Source organism: Phallusia mammillata, chromosome 1 (assembly GCF_965637545.1).
Source record: "Phallusia mammillata chromosome 1, kaPhaMamm4.hap1.1, whole genome shotgun sequence".
NCBI classification, from domain to species: Eukaryota; Metazoa; Chordata; class Ascidiacea; order Phlebobranchia; family Ascidiidae; genus Phallusia; species Phallusia mammillata.
In genome coordinates this window covers 18,317,991-18,327,869 of record NC_137252.1, presented here as the reverse complement: position 1 = coordinate 18,327,869, position 9,879 = coordinate 18,317,991, and the positions used below count along the sequence as shown (strand labels likewise).

The 9,879-nt window shown below is 47.5% G+C and overlaps 50 non-coding genes and 1 pseudogene across 50 annotated transcripts; all 51 read right to left on the bottom strand.

The window, feature by feature from the left end:
- Nucleotides 1-36: 36 nt before the first annotated feature.
- LOC145211239 (5S ribosomal RNA) lies at nt 37-155 on the bottom strand. Its single transcript, XR_013856547.1, has one exon. It is a non-coding gene; the product is annotated as a 5S ribosomal RNA (ribosomal RNA).
- A 67-nt stretch (nt 156-222) lies between these two features.
- On the bottom strand, nt 223-341 carry LOC145210161 (5S ribosomal RNA). Its single transcript, XR_013855643.1, has one exon. It is a non-coding gene; the product is annotated as a 5S ribosomal RNA (ribosomal RNA).
- A 75-nt stretch (nt 342-416) lies between these two features.
- On the bottom strand, nt 417-535 carry LOC145211238 (5S ribosomal RNA). The gene has a single exon (XR_013856546.1). It is a non-coding gene; the product is annotated as a 5S ribosomal RNA (ribosomal RNA).
- A 75-nt stretch (nt 536-610) lies between these two features.
- On the bottom strand, nt 611-730 carry LOC145210869 (5S ribosomal RNA; annotated as a pseudogene).
- Nucleotides 731-789: 59 nt separating this feature from the next.
- Nucleotides 790-908, bottom strand: LOC145210587 (5S ribosomal RNA). The gene has a single exon (XR_013856043.1). It is a non-coding gene; the product is annotated as a 5S ribosomal RNA (ribosomal RNA).
- Nucleotides 909-983: 75 nt separating this feature from the next.
- LOC145210645 (5S ribosomal RNA) lies at nt 984-1,102 on the bottom strand. Its single transcript, XR_013856098.1, has one exon. It is a non-coding gene; the product is annotated as a 5S ribosomal RNA (ribosomal RNA).
- A 66-nt stretch (nt 1,103-1,168) lies between these two features.
- LOC145210080 (5S ribosomal RNA) lies at nt 1,169-1,287 on the bottom strand. The gene has a single exon (XR_013855567.1). It is a non-coding gene; the product is annotated as a 5S ribosomal RNA (ribosomal RNA).
- A 233-nt stretch (nt 1,288-1,520) lies between these two features.
- On the bottom strand, nt 1,521-1,639 carry LOC145209833 (5S ribosomal RNA). The gene has a single exon (XR_013855337.1). It is a non-coding gene; the product is annotated as a 5S ribosomal RNA (ribosomal RNA).
- Nucleotides 1,640-1,705: 66 nt separating this feature from the next.
- On the bottom strand, nt 1,706-1,824 carry LOC145210400 (5S ribosomal RNA). Its single transcript, XR_013855867.1, has one exon. It is a non-coding gene; the product is annotated as a 5S ribosomal RNA (ribosomal RNA).
- Nucleotides 1,825-1,899: 75 nt separating this feature from the next.
- Nucleotides 1,900-2,018, bottom strand: LOC145211237 (5S ribosomal RNA). The gene has a single exon (XR_013856545.1). It is a non-coding gene; the product is annotated as a 5S ribosomal RNA (ribosomal RNA).
- Nucleotides 2,019-2,090: 72 nt separating this feature from the next.
- LOC145211235 (5S ribosomal RNA) lies at nt 2,091-2,209 on the bottom strand. The gene has a single exon (XR_013856543.1). It is a non-coding gene; the product is annotated as a 5S ribosomal RNA (ribosomal RNA).
- Nucleotides 2,210-2,275: 66 nt separating this feature from the next.
- Nucleotides 2,276-2,394, bottom strand: LOC145210067 (5S ribosomal RNA). Its single transcript, XR_013855556.1, has one exon. It is a non-coding gene; the product is annotated as a 5S ribosomal RNA (ribosomal RNA).
- Nucleotides 2,395-2,466: 72 nt separating this feature from the next.
- On the bottom strand, nt 2,467-2,585 carry LOC145210379 (5S ribosomal RNA). Its single transcript, XR_013855847.1, has one exon. It is a non-coding gene; the product is annotated as a 5S ribosomal RNA (ribosomal RNA).
- A 72-nt stretch (nt 2,586-2,657) lies between these two features.
- Nucleotides 2,658-2,776, bottom strand: LOC145211233 (5S ribosomal RNA). Its single transcript, XR_013856542.1, has one exon. It is a non-coding gene; the product is annotated as a 5S ribosomal RNA (ribosomal RNA).
- Nucleotides 2,777-2,851: 75 nt separating this feature from the next.
- LOC145209885 (5S ribosomal RNA) lies at nt 2,852-2,970 on the bottom strand. The gene has a single exon (XR_013855386.1). It is a non-coding gene; the product is annotated as a 5S ribosomal RNA (ribosomal RNA).
- A 72-nt stretch (nt 2,971-3,042) lies between these two features.
- On the bottom strand, nt 3,043-3,161 carry LOC145211232 (5S ribosomal RNA). The gene has a single exon (XR_013856541.1). It is a non-coding gene; the product is annotated as a 5S ribosomal RNA (ribosomal RNA).
- Nucleotides 3,162-3,227: 66 nt separating this feature from the next.
- Nucleotides 3,228-3,346, bottom strand: LOC145210958 (5S ribosomal RNA). Its single transcript, XR_013856282.1, has one exon. It is a non-coding gene; the product is annotated as a 5S ribosomal RNA (ribosomal RNA).
- Nucleotides 3,347-3,418: 72 nt separating this feature from the next.
- On the bottom strand, nt 3,419-3,537 carry LOC145210976 (5S ribosomal RNA). Its single transcript, XR_013856300.1, has one exon. It is a non-coding gene; the product is annotated as a 5S ribosomal RNA (ribosomal RNA).
- A 72-nt stretch (nt 3,538-3,609) lies between these two features.
- LOC145210050 (5S ribosomal RNA) lies at nt 3,610-3,728 on the bottom strand. Its single transcript, XR_013855540.1, has one exon. It is a non-coding gene; the product is annotated as a 5S ribosomal RNA (ribosomal RNA).
- Nucleotides 3,729-3,803: 75 nt separating this feature from the next.
- LOC145209921 (5S ribosomal RNA) lies at nt 3,804-3,922 on the bottom strand. Its single transcript, XR_013855419.1, has one exon. It is a non-coding gene; the product is annotated as a 5S ribosomal RNA (ribosomal RNA).
- A 75-nt stretch (nt 3,923-3,997) lies between these two features.
- LOC145211231 (5S ribosomal RNA) lies at nt 3,998-4,116 on the bottom strand. The gene has a single exon (XR_013856540.1). It is a non-coding gene; the product is annotated as a 5S ribosomal RNA (ribosomal RNA).
- A 66-nt stretch (nt 4,117-4,182) lies between these two features.
- LOC145210108 (5S ribosomal RNA) lies at nt 4,183-4,301 on the bottom strand. Its single transcript, XR_013855593.1, has one exon. It is a non-coding gene; the product is annotated as a 5S ribosomal RNA (ribosomal RNA).
- Nucleotides 4,302-4,376: 75 nt separating this feature from the next.
- Nucleotides 4,377-4,495, bottom strand: LOC145210360 (5S ribosomal RNA). The gene has a single exon (XR_013855830.1). It is a non-coding gene; the product is annotated as a 5S ribosomal RNA (ribosomal RNA).
- Nucleotides 4,496-4,570: 75 nt separating this feature from the next.
- LOC145210710 (5S ribosomal RNA) lies at nt 4,571-4,689 on the bottom strand. The gene has a single exon (XR_013856159.1). It is a non-coding gene; the product is annotated as a 5S ribosomal RNA (ribosomal RNA).
- A 72-nt stretch (nt 4,690-4,761) lies between these two features.
- On the bottom strand, nt 4,762-4,880 carry LOC145211230 (5S ribosomal RNA). The gene has a single exon (XR_013856539.1). It is a non-coding gene; the product is annotated as a 5S ribosomal RNA (ribosomal RNA).
- A 67-nt stretch (nt 4,881-4,947) lies between these two features.
- LOC145210055 (5S ribosomal RNA) lies at nt 4,948-5,066 on the bottom strand. Its single transcript, XR_013855545.1, has one exon. It is a non-coding gene; the product is annotated as a 5S ribosomal RNA (ribosomal RNA).
- A 72-nt stretch (nt 5,067-5,138) lies between these two features.
- LOC145210377 (5S ribosomal RNA) lies at nt 5,139-5,257 on the bottom strand. Its single transcript, XR_013855846.1, has one exon. It is a non-coding gene; the product is annotated as a 5S ribosomal RNA (ribosomal RNA).
- Nucleotides 5,258-5,329: 72 nt separating this feature from the next.
- Nucleotides 5,330-5,448, bottom strand: LOC145209814 (5S ribosomal RNA). Its single transcript, XR_013855320.1, has one exon. It is a non-coding gene; the product is annotated as a 5S ribosomal RNA (ribosomal RNA).
- A 75-nt stretch (nt 5,449-5,523) lies between these two features.
- Nucleotides 5,524-5,642, bottom strand: LOC145209884 (5S ribosomal RNA). Its single transcript, XR_013855385.1, has one exon. It is a non-coding gene; the product is annotated as a 5S ribosomal RNA (ribosomal RNA).
- A 72-nt stretch (nt 5,643-5,714) lies between these two features.
- Nucleotides 5,715-5,833, bottom strand: LOC145211229 (5S ribosomal RNA). The gene has a single exon (XR_013856538.1). It is a non-coding gene; the product is annotated as a 5S ribosomal RNA (ribosomal RNA).
- Nucleotides 5,834-5,899: 66 nt separating this feature from the next.
- Nucleotides 5,900-6,018, bottom strand: LOC145210957 (5S ribosomal RNA). The gene has a single exon (XR_013856281.1). It is a non-coding gene; the product is annotated as a 5S ribosomal RNA (ribosomal RNA).
- Nucleotides 6,019-6,090: 72 nt separating this feature from the next.
- On the bottom strand, nt 6,091-6,209 carry LOC145210965 (5S ribosomal RNA). The gene has a single exon (XR_013856289.1). It is a non-coding gene; the product is annotated as a 5S ribosomal RNA (ribosomal RNA).
- Nucleotides 6,210-6,281: 72 nt separating this feature from the next.
- Nucleotides 6,282-6,400, bottom strand: LOC145210049 (5S ribosomal RNA). Its single transcript, XR_013855539.1, has one exon. It is a non-coding gene; the product is annotated as a 5S ribosomal RNA (ribosomal RNA).
- A 75-nt stretch (nt 6,401-6,475) lies between these two features.
- LOC145209920 (5S ribosomal RNA) lies at nt 6,476-6,594 on the bottom strand. Its single transcript, XR_013855418.1, has one exon. It is a non-coding gene; the product is annotated as a 5S ribosomal RNA (ribosomal RNA).
- A 75-nt stretch (nt 6,595-6,669) lies between these two features.
- LOC145211228 (5S ribosomal RNA) lies at nt 6,670-6,788 on the bottom strand. Its single transcript, XR_013856537.1, has one exon. It is a non-coding gene; the product is annotated as a 5S ribosomal RNA (ribosomal RNA).
- Nucleotides 6,789-6,854: 66 nt separating this feature from the next.
- LOC145210107 (5S ribosomal RNA) lies at nt 6,855-6,973 on the bottom strand. The gene has a single exon (XR_013855592.1). It is a non-coding gene; the product is annotated as a 5S ribosomal RNA (ribosomal RNA).
- Nucleotides 6,974-7,048: 75 nt separating this feature from the next.
- Nucleotides 7,049-7,167, bottom strand: LOC145210613 (5S ribosomal RNA). The gene has a single exon (XR_013856068.1). It is a non-coding gene; the product is annotated as a 5S ribosomal RNA (ribosomal RNA).
- Nucleotides 7,168-7,242: 75 nt separating this feature from the next.
- On the bottom strand, nt 7,243-7,361 carry LOC145210752 (5S ribosomal RNA). Its single transcript, XR_013856197.1, has one exon. It is a non-coding gene; the product is annotated as a 5S ribosomal RNA (ribosomal RNA).
- A 72-nt stretch (nt 7,362-7,433) lies between these two features.
- Nucleotides 7,434-7,552, bottom strand: LOC145211227 (5S ribosomal RNA). Its single transcript, XR_013856536.1, has one exon. It is a non-coding gene; the product is annotated as a 5S ribosomal RNA (ribosomal RNA).
- Nucleotides 7,553-7,619: 67 nt separating this feature from the next.
- LOC145210044 (5S ribosomal RNA) lies at nt 7,620-7,738 on the bottom strand. Its single transcript, XR_013855534.1, has one exon. It is a non-coding gene; the product is annotated as a 5S ribosomal RNA (ribosomal RNA).
- A 72-nt stretch (nt 7,739-7,810) lies between these two features.
- Nucleotides 7,811-7,929, bottom strand: LOC145210375 (5S ribosomal RNA). The gene has a single exon (XR_013855844.1). It is a non-coding gene; the product is annotated as a 5S ribosomal RNA (ribosomal RNA).
- Nucleotides 7,930-8,001: 72 nt separating this feature from the next.
- LOC145209813 (5S ribosomal RNA) lies at nt 8,002-8,120 on the bottom strand. Its single transcript, XR_013855319.1, has one exon. It is a non-coding gene; the product is annotated as a 5S ribosomal RNA (ribosomal RNA).
- Nucleotides 8,121-8,195: 75 nt separating this feature from the next.
- LOC145210457 (5S ribosomal RNA) lies at nt 8,196-8,314 on the bottom strand. Its single transcript, XR_013855921.1, has one exon. It is a non-coding gene; the product is annotated as a 5S ribosomal RNA (ribosomal RNA).
- A 72-nt stretch (nt 8,315-8,386) lies between these two features.
- Nucleotides 8,387-8,505, bottom strand: LOC145211226 (5S ribosomal RNA). The gene has a single exon (XR_013856535.1). It is a non-coding gene; the product is annotated as a 5S ribosomal RNA (ribosomal RNA).
- Nucleotides 8,506-8,571: 66 nt separating this feature from the next.
- On the bottom strand, nt 8,572-8,690 carry LOC145210293 (5S ribosomal RNA). Its single transcript, XR_013855767.1, has one exon. It is a non-coding gene; the product is annotated as a 5S ribosomal RNA (ribosomal RNA).
- Nucleotides 8,691-8,762: 72 nt separating this feature from the next.
- Nucleotides 8,763-8,881, bottom strand: LOC145211225 (5S ribosomal RNA). Its single transcript, XR_013856534.1, has one exon. It is a non-coding gene; the product is annotated as a 5S ribosomal RNA (ribosomal RNA).
- A 72-nt stretch (nt 8,882-8,953) lies between these two features.
- On the bottom strand, nt 8,954-9,072 carry LOC145211223 (5S ribosomal RNA). Its single transcript, XR_013856532.1, has one exon. It is a non-coding gene; the product is annotated as a 5S ribosomal RNA (ribosomal RNA).
- A 72-nt stretch (nt 9,073-9,144) lies between these two features.
- LOC145211222 (5S ribosomal RNA) lies at nt 9,145-9,263 on the bottom strand. The gene has a single exon (XR_013856531.1). It is a non-coding gene; the product is annotated as a 5S ribosomal RNA (ribosomal RNA).
- Nucleotides 9,264-9,338: 75 nt separating this feature from the next.
- On the bottom strand, nt 9,339-9,457 carry LOC145209776 (5S ribosomal RNA). The gene has a single exon (XR_013855284.1). It is a non-coding gene; the product is annotated as a 5S ribosomal RNA (ribosomal RNA).
- Nucleotides 9,458-9,532: 75 nt separating this feature from the next.
- On the bottom strand, nt 9,533-9,651 carry LOC145211221 (5S ribosomal RNA). The gene has a single exon (XR_013856530.1). It is a non-coding gene; the product is annotated as a 5S ribosomal RNA (ribosomal RNA).
- A 66-nt stretch (nt 9,652-9,717) lies between these two features.
- On the bottom strand, nt 9,718-9,836 carry LOC145210106 (5S ribosomal RNA). Its single transcript, XR_013855591.1, has one exon. It is a non-coding gene; the product is annotated as a 5S ribosomal RNA (ribosomal RNA).
- Between the last annotated feature and the right edge of the window lie 43 nt (nt 9,837-9,879).

The following is a 9,879-nucleotide window of genomic DNA, read 5'->3' as shown; positions in this document are numbered from 1 at the left end:
CTCGGATTGTGGAGCACTAAAAACAAAACAAAAAAGTGACTACAACACTTGGTATTCCTAGGCGGTCACCCATCCAAGTACTGACCAAGCCCGAGGTTGCTTAACTTCCGAGATCGAACGAGATCGGGTGCTTTCAACCTGGTGTGGTCGTAGTCCACAACGTCCCTCCAATTTCAAACTTTGATCGATGCGACCTCGGTTTCTCATGCACTAAAAAAAACGAGACTACAACACTTGGTATTCCTAGGCGGTCACCCATCCAAGTACTGACCAAGCCCGAGGTTGCTGAACTTCCGAGATCGAACGAGATCGGGTGCTTTCAACCTGGTGTGGTCGTAGTCCACAACGTCAATGCAAATTGAAACTTTGAGCGATACGCCCTCGGATTGTGGAGCACTAAAAACAAAACAAAAAAGTGACTACAACACTTGGTATTCCTAGGCGGTCACCCATCCAAGTACTGACCAAGCCCGAGGTTGCTTAACTTCCGAGATCGAACGAGATCGGGTGCTTTCAACCTGGTGTGGTCGTAGTCCAGAACGTCTCTGCAAATTCAAAGTTTGGGCGATACGACCTCGGATTGTGGAGCACTAAAAACAAAACAAAAAAGTGACTACAACACTTGGTATTCCTAGGCGGTCACCCATCCAAGTACTGGTCAAGCCGGAGGTTGCTTAACTTCCGAGATCGAACGAGATCGGGTGCTTTCAACCTGGAGTAGACCACAACCTCCCTCCAAATTCAAACTTTGATCGATGCGACCTCGGTTTCTCATGCACTAAAAAAACGATACTACAACACTTGGTATTCCTAGGCGGTCACCCATCCAAGTACTGACCAAGCCCGAGGTTGCTTAACTTCCGAGATCGAACGAGATCGGGTCCTTTCAACCTGGTGTGGTCGTAGTCCATAACGTCAATGCAAATTCAAAGTTTGAGCGATACGACCTCGGATTGTGGAGCACTAAAAACAAAACAAAAAAGTGACTACAACATTTGGTATTCCTAGGCGGTCACCTATCCAAGTACTGACCAAGCCCGAGGTTGCTTAACTTCCGAGATCGAACGAGATCGGGTGTTTTCAACCTGGTGTGGTCGTAGTCCACAACCTCTCTGCAAATTCAAAGTTTGATCGAAGCGACCTCGGTTTCTCATGCACTAAAAAAACGAGACTACAACACTTGGTATTCCTAGGCGGTCACCCATCCAAGTACTGACCAAGCCCGAGGTTGCTTAACTTCCGAGATCGAACGAGATCGGGTGCTTTCAACCTGGTGTGGTCGTAGTCCACAACGTCAATGCAAATTCAAACTTTGAGCGATACGACCTCGGATTGTGGAACACTAAAAACAAAACAAAAAAGTGACTACAACACTTGGTATTCCTAGTGCTTAACTTCCGAGATCGAACGAGATCGGGTGCTTTCAACCTGGTGTGGTCGTAGTCCAGAACGTCTCTGCAAATTCAAACTTTGGGCGATACGACCTCGGATTGTGGAGCACTAAAAACAAAACAAAAAAGTGACTACAACACTTGGTATTCCTAGGCGGTCACCCATCCAAGTACTGACCAAGCCCGTGGTTGCTTAACTTCCGAGATCGAACGAGATCGGGTGCTTTCAACCTGGTGTGGTCGTAGTCCACAACCTCTCTGCAAATTCAAACTTTGATCGAAGCGACCTCGGTTTCTCATGCACTAAAAAAACGAGACTACAACACTTGGTATTCCTAGGCAGTCAGCCATCCAAGTACTGACCAAGCCCGAGGTTGCTTAACTTCCGAGATCGAACGAGATCGGGTGCTTTCAACCTGGTGTGGTCGTAGTCCACAACGTCAATGCAAATTCAAACTTTGATCGATACGACCTCGGATTGTGGAGCACTAAAAACAAAACAAAAAAGTGACTACAACACTTGGTATTCCTAGGCGGTCACCCATCCAAGTACTGACCAAGCCCGAGGTTGCTTAACTTCCGAGATCGAACGAGATCGGGTGCTTTCAACCTGGTGTGGTCGTAGTCCACAACGTCAATGCAAATTCAAACTTTGATCGATACGACCTCGGATTCTGGAGCACTGAAAAAACAAAAAAGTGACTACAACACTTGGTATTCCTAGGCGGTCACCCATCCAAGTACTGACCAAGCCCGAGGTTGCTTAACTTCCGAGATCGAACGAGATCGGGTGCTTTCAACCTGGTGTGGTCGTAGTCCACAACCTCCCTGCAAATTCAAACTTTGATCGAAGCGACCTCGGTTTCTCATGCACTAAAAAAACGAGACTACAACACTTGGTATTCCTAGGCGGTCACCCATCCAAGTACTGACCAAGCCCGAGGTTGCTTAACTTCCGAGATCGAACGAGATCGGGTGCTTTCAACCTGGTGTGGTCGTAGTCCACAACGTCTCTGCAAATTCAAACTTTGAGCGATACGACCTCGGATTGTGGAGCACTAAAAAAACAAAAAAGTGACTAGAACACTTGGTATTCCTAGGCGGTCACCCATCCAAGTACTGACCAAGCCCGAGGTTGCTTAACTTCCGAGATCGAACGAGATCGGGTGCTTTCAACCTGGTGTGGTCGTAGTCCACAACGTCAATGCAAATTCAAACTTTGATCGATACGACCTCGGATTCTGGAGCACTGAAAAAACAAAAAAGTGACTACAACACTTGGTATTCCTAGGCGGTCACCCATCCAAGTACTGACCAAGCCCGAGGTTGCTTAACTTCCGAGATCGAACGAGATCGGGTGCTTTCAACCTGGTGTGGTCGTAGTCCACAACGTCAATGCAAATTCAAACTTTGAGCGATACGACCTCGGATTGTGGAGCACTAAAAACAAAACAAAAAAGTGACTACAACACTTGGTATTCCTAGGCGGTCACCCATCCAAGTACTGACCAAGCCCGTGGTTGCTTAACTTCCGAGATCGAACGAGATCGGGTGCTTTCAACCCGGTGTGGTCGTAGTCCAGAACGTCTCTGCAAATTCAAACTTTGAGCGATACGACCTCGGATTGTGGAGCACTAAAAAAACAAAAAAGTGACTACAACACTTGGTATTCCTAGGCGGTCACCCATCCAAGTACTGACCAAGCCCGAGGTTGCTTAACTTCCGAGATCGAACGAGATCGGGTGCTTTCAACCTGGTGTGGTCGTAGTCCACAACCTCTCTGCAAATTCAAACTTTGATCGAAGCGACCTCGGTTTCTCATGCACTAAAAAAACGAGACTACAACACTTGGTATTCCTAGGCGGTCACCCATCCAAGTACTGACCAAGCCCGAGGTTGCTTAACTTCCGAGATCGAACGAGATCGGGTGCTTTCAACCCGGTGTGGTCGTAGTCCACAACGTCAATGCAAATTCAAACTTTGATCGATACGACCTCGGATTGTGGAGCACTAAAAAAACAAAAAAGGGACTACAACACTTGGTATTCCTAGGCGGTCACCCATCCAAGTACTGACCAAGCCCGAGGTTGCTTAACTTCCGAGATCGAACGAGATCGGGTGCTTTCAACCTGGTGTGGTCGTAGTCCACAACGTCAATGCAAATTCAAACTTTGATCGATACGACCTCGGATTCTGGAGCACTGAAAAAACAAAAAAATTACTACAACACTTGGTATTCCTAGGCGGTCACCCATCCAAGTACTGACCAAGCCCGAGGTTGCTTAACTTCCGAGATCGAACGAGATCGGGTGCTTTCAACCTGGTGTGGTCGTAGTCCACAACGTCAATACAAATTCAAACTTTGAGCGATACGACCTCGGATTGTGGAGCACTAAAAACAAAACAAAAAAGCGACTACAACACTTGGTATTCCTAGGCGGTCACCCATCCAAGTACTGACCAAGCCCGAGGCTGCTTAACTTCCGAGATCGAACGAGATCGGGTGCTTTCAACCTGGTGTGGTCGTAGTCCACAACGTCAATGCAAATTCAAACTTTGAGCGATACGCCCTCGGATTGTGAAGCACTAAAAACAAAACAAAAAAGTGACTACAACACTTGGTATTCCTAGGCGGTCACCCATCCAAGTACTGACCAAGCCCGAGGTTGCTTAACTTCCGAGATCGAACGAGATCGGGTGCTTTCAACCTGGTGTGGTCGTAGTCCAGAACGTCTCTGCAAATTCAAACTTTGGGCGATACGACCTCGGTTTCTCATGCACTAAAAAAACGAGACTACAACACTTGGTATTCCTAGGCGGTCACCCATCCAAGTACTGACCAAGGCCGAGGTTGCTTAACTTCCGAGATCGAACGAGATCGGGTGCTTTCAACCTGGTGTGGTCGTAGTCCAGAACGTCTCTGCAAATTCAAACTTTGGGCGATACGACCTCGGATTCTGGAGCACAAAAAACAAAACAAAAAAGTGACTACAACACTTGGTATTCCTAGGCGGTCACCCATCCAAGTACTGACCAAGCCCGAGGTTGCTTAACTTCCGAGATCGAACGAGATCGGGTACTTTTAACCTGGTGTGGTCGTAGTCCACAACGTCAATGCTTATTCAAAGTTTGAGCGATACGACCTCGGATTCTGGAGCACAAAAAACAAAACAAAAAAGTGACTACAACACTTGGTATTCCTAGGCGGTCACCCATCCAAGTACTGACCAAGGCGGAGGTTGCTTAACTTCCGAGATCGAACGAGATCGGGTGCTTTCAACCTGGTGTGGTCGTAGTCCACAACGTCAATGCAAATTCAAACTTTGAGCGATACGACCTCGGATTGTGGAGCACTAAAAAAACAAAAAAGTGACTACAACACTTGGTATTCCTAGGCGGTCACCCATCCAAGTACTGACCAAGCCCGAGGTTGCTTAACTTCCGAGATCGAACGAGATCGGGTGCTTTCAACCTGGTGTGGTCGTAGTCCACAACCTCTCTGCAAATTCAAACTTTGATCGAAGCGACCTCGGTTTCTCATGCACTAAAAAAAACGAGACTACAACACTTGGTATTCCTAGGCGGTCACCCATCCAAGTACTGACCAAGCCCGAGGTTGCTTAACTTCCGAGATCGAACGAGATCGGGTGCTTTCAACCTGGTGTGGTCGTAGTCCACAACGTCAATGCAAATTCAAACTTTGATCGATACGACCTCGGATTGTGGAGCACTAAAAAAACAAAAAAGTGACTAGAACACTTGGTATTCCTAGGCGGTCACCCATCCAAGTACTGACCAAGCCCGAGGTTGCTTAACTTCCGAGATCGAACGAGATCGGGTGCTTTCAACCTGGTGTGGTCGTAGTCCACAACGTCAATGCAAATTCAAACTTTGATCGATACGACCTCGGATTCTGGAGCACTGAAAAAACAAAAAAGTGACTACAACACTTGGTATTCCTAGGCGGTCACCCATCCAAGTACTGACCAAGCCCGAGGTTGCTTAACTGCCGAGATCGAACGAGATCGGGTGCTTTCAACCTGGTGTGGTCGTAGTCCACAACGTCTCTGCAAATTCAAACTTTGGGCGATACGACCTCGGATTGTGGAGCACTAAAAACAAAACAAAAAAGTGACTACAACACTTGGTATTCCTAGGCGGTCACCCATCCAAGTACTGACCAAGCCCGTGGTTGCTTAACTTCCGAGATCGAACGAGATCGGGTGCTTTCAACCCGGTGTGGTCGTAGTCCAGAACGTCTCTGCAAATTCAAACTTTGAGCGATACGACCTCGGATTGTGGAGCACTAAAAAAACAAAAAAGTGACTACAACACTTGGTATTCCTAGGCGGTCACCCATCCAAGTACTGACCAAGCCCGAGGTTGCTTAACTTCCGAGATCGAACGAGATCGGGTGCTTTCAACCTGGTGTGGTCGTAGTCCACAACCTCTCTGCAAATTCAAACTTTGATCGAAGCGACCTCGGTTTCTCATGCACTAAAAAAACGAGACTACAACACTTGGTATTCCTAGGCGGTCACCCATCCAAGTACTGACCAAGCCCGAGGTTGCTTAACTTCCGAGATCGAACGAGATCGGGTGCTTTCAACCCGGTGTGGTCGTAGTCCACAACGTCAATGCAAATTCAAACTTTGATCGATACGACCTCGGATTGTGGAGCACTAAAAAAACAAAAAAGGGACTACAACACTTGGTATTCCTAGGCGGTCACCCATCCAAGTACTGACCAAGCCCGAGGTTGCTTAACTTCCGAGATCGAACGAGATCGGGTGCTTTCAACCTGGTGTGGTCGTAGTCCACAACGTCAATGCAAATTCAAACTTTGATCGATACGACCTCGGATTATGGAGCACTGAAAAAACAAAAAAATTACTACAACACTTGGTATTCCTAGGCGGTCACCCATCCAAGTACTGACCAAGCCCGAGGTTGCTTAACTTCCGAGATCGAACGAGATCGGGTGCTTTCAACCTGGTGTGGTCGTAGTCCACAACGTCAATACAAATTCAAACTTTGAGCGATACGACCTCGGATTGTGGAGCACTAAAAACAAAACAAAAAAGCGACTACAACACTTGGTATTCCTAGGCGGTCACCCATCCAAGTACTGACCAAGCCCGAGGCTGCTTAACTTCCGAGATCGAACGAGATCGGGTGCTTTCAACCTGGTGTGGTCGTAGTCCACAACGTCAATGCAAATTCAAACTTTGAGCGATACGCCCTCGGATTGTGAAGCACTAAAAACAAAACAAAAAAGTGACTACAACACTTGGTATTCCTAGGCGGTCACCCATCCAAGTACTGACCAAGCCCGAGGTTGCTTAACTTCCGAGATCGAACGAGATCGGGTGCTTTCAACCTGGTGTGGTCGTAGTCCAGAACGTCTCTGCAAATTCAAACTTTGGGCGATACGACCTCGGTTTCTCATGCACTAAAAAAACGAGACTACAACACTTGGTATTCCTAGGCGGTCACCCATCCAAGTACTGACCAAGGCCGAGGTTGCTTAACTTCCGAGATCGAACGAGATCGGGTGCTTTCAACCTGGTGTGGTCGTAGTCCAGAACGTCTCTGCAAATTCAAACTTTGGGCGATACGACCTCGGATTCTGGAGCACAAAAAACAAAACAAAAAAGTGACTACAACACTTGGTATTCCTAGGCGGTCACCCATCCAAGTACTGACCAAGCCCGAGGTTGCTTAACTTCCGAGATCGAACGAGATCGGGTACTTTTAACCTGGTGTGGTCGTAGTTCACAACGTCAATGCTTATTCAAAGTTTGAGCGATACGACCTCGGATTGTGGAGCACTAAAAACAAAACAAAAAAGTGACCACAACACTTGGTATTCCTAGGCGGTCACCCATCCAAGTACTGACCAAGGCGGAGGTTGCTTAACTTCCGAGATCGAACGAGATCGGGTGCTTTCAACCTGGTGTGGTCGTAGTCCACAACGTCAATGCAAATTCAAACTTTGAGCGATACGACCTCGGATTGTGGAGCACTAAAAAAACAAAAAAGTGACTACAACACTTGGTATTCCTAGGCGGTCACCCATCCAAGTACTGACCAAGCCCGAGGTTGCTTAACTTCCGAGATCGAACGAGATCGGGTGCTTTCAACCTGGTGTGGTCGTAGTCCACAACCTCTCTGCAAATTCAAACTTTGATCGAAGCGACCTCGGTTTCTCATGCACTAAAAAAAACGAGACTACAACACTTGGTATTCCTAGGCGGTCACCCATCCAAGTACTGACCAAGCCCGAGGTTGCTTAACTTCCGAGATCGAACGAGATCGGGTGCTTTCAACCTGGTGTGGTCGTAGTCCACAACGTCAATGCAAATTCAAACTTTGATCGATACGACCTCGGATTGTGGAGCACTAAAAAAACAAAAAAGTGACTAGAACACTTGGTATTCCTAGGCGGTCACCCATCCAAGTACTGACCAAGCCCGAGGTTGCTTAACTTCCGAGATCGAACGAGATCGGGTGCTTTCAACCTGGTGTGGTCGTAGTCCACAACGTCAATGCAAATTCAAACTTTGATCGATACGACCTCGGATTCTGGAGCACTGAAAAAACAAAAAAGTGACTACAACACTTGGTATTCCTAGGCGGTCACCCATCCAAGTACTGACCAAGCCCGAGGTTGCTTAACTGCCGAGATCGAACGAGATCGGGTGCTTTCAACCTGGTGTGGTCGTAGTCCAGAACGTCTCTGCAAATTCAAACTTTGGGCGATACGACCTCGGATTGTGGAGCACTAAAAACAAAACAAAAAAGTGACTACAACACTTGGTATTCCTAGGCGGTCACCCATCCAAGTACTGACCAAGCCCGTGGTTGCTTAACTTCCGAGATCGAACGAGATCGGGTGCTTTCAACCTGCTGTGGTCGTAGTCCACAACGTCAATGCAAATTCAAACTTTGAGCGATACGACCTCGGATTGTGGAGCACTAAAAAAACAAAAAAGTGACTACAACACTTGGTATTCCTAGGCGGTCACCCATCCAAGTACTGACCAAGCCCGAGGTTGCTTAACTTCCGAGATCGAACGAGATCGGGTGCTTTCAACCTGGTGTGGTCGTAGTCCACATTCTCTCTGCAAATTCAAACTTTGATCGAAGCGACCTCGGTTTCTCATGCACTAAAAAAACGAGACTACAACACTTGGTATTCCTAGGCGGTCACCCATCCATGTACTGACCAAGCCCGAGGTTGCTTAACTTCCGAGATCGAACGAGATCGGGTGCTTTCAACCTGGTGTCGTCGTAGTCCACAACGTCAATGCAAATTCAAACTTTGAGCGATACGACCTCGGATTGTGGAGCACTAAAAAAACAAAAAAGTGACTACAACACTTGGTATTCCTAGGCGGTCACCCATCCAAGTACTGACCAAGCCCGAGGTTGCTTAACTTCCGAGATCGAACGAGATCGGGTGCTTTCAACCTGGTGTGGTCGTAGTCCACAACGTCAATGCAAATTCAAACTTTGATCGATACGACCTCGGATTGTGGAGCACTAAAAAAACAAAAAAGTGACTACAACACTTGGTATTCCTAGGCGGTCACCCATCCAAGTACTGACCAAGCCCGAGGTTGCTTAACTTCCGAGATCGAACGAGATCGGGTGCTTTCAACCTGGTGTGGTCGTAGTCCACAACGTCAATGCAAATTCAAACTTTGATCGATACGACCTCGGATTCTGGAGCACTGAAAAAACAAAAAAGTGACTACAACACTTGGTATTCCTAGGCGGTCACCCATCCAAGTACTGACCAAGCCCGAGGTTGCTTAACTTCCGAGATCGAACGAGATCGGGTGCTTTCAACCTGGTGTGGTCGTAGTCCACAACGTCAATACAAATTCAAACTTTGAGCGATACGACCTCGGATTGTGGAGCACTAAAAACAAAACAAAAAAGTGACTACAACACTTGGTATTCCTAGGCGGTCACCCATCCAAGTACTGACCAAGCCCGAGGCTGCTTAACTTCCGAGATCGAACGAGATCGGGTGCTTTCAACCTGGTGTGGTCGTAGTCCACAACGTCAATGTAAATTCAAACTTTGAGCGATACGCCCTCGGATTGTGAAGCACTAAAAACAAAACAAAAAAGTGACTACAACACTTGGTATTCCTAGGCGGTCACCCATCCAAGTACTGACCAAGCCCGAGGTTGCTTAACTTCCGAGATCGAACGAGATCGGGTGCTTTCAACCTGGTGTGGTCGTAGTCCACAACGTCTCTGCAAATTCAAACTTTGGGCGATACGACCTCGGTTTCTCATGCACTAAAAAAACGAGACTACAACACTTGGTATTCCTAGGCGGTCACCCATCCAAGTACTGACCAAGGCCGAGGTTGCTTAACTTCCGAGATCGAACGAGATCGGGTGCTTTCAACCTGGTGTGGTCGTAGTCCAGAACGTCTCTGCAAATTCAAACTTTGGGCGATACGACCTCG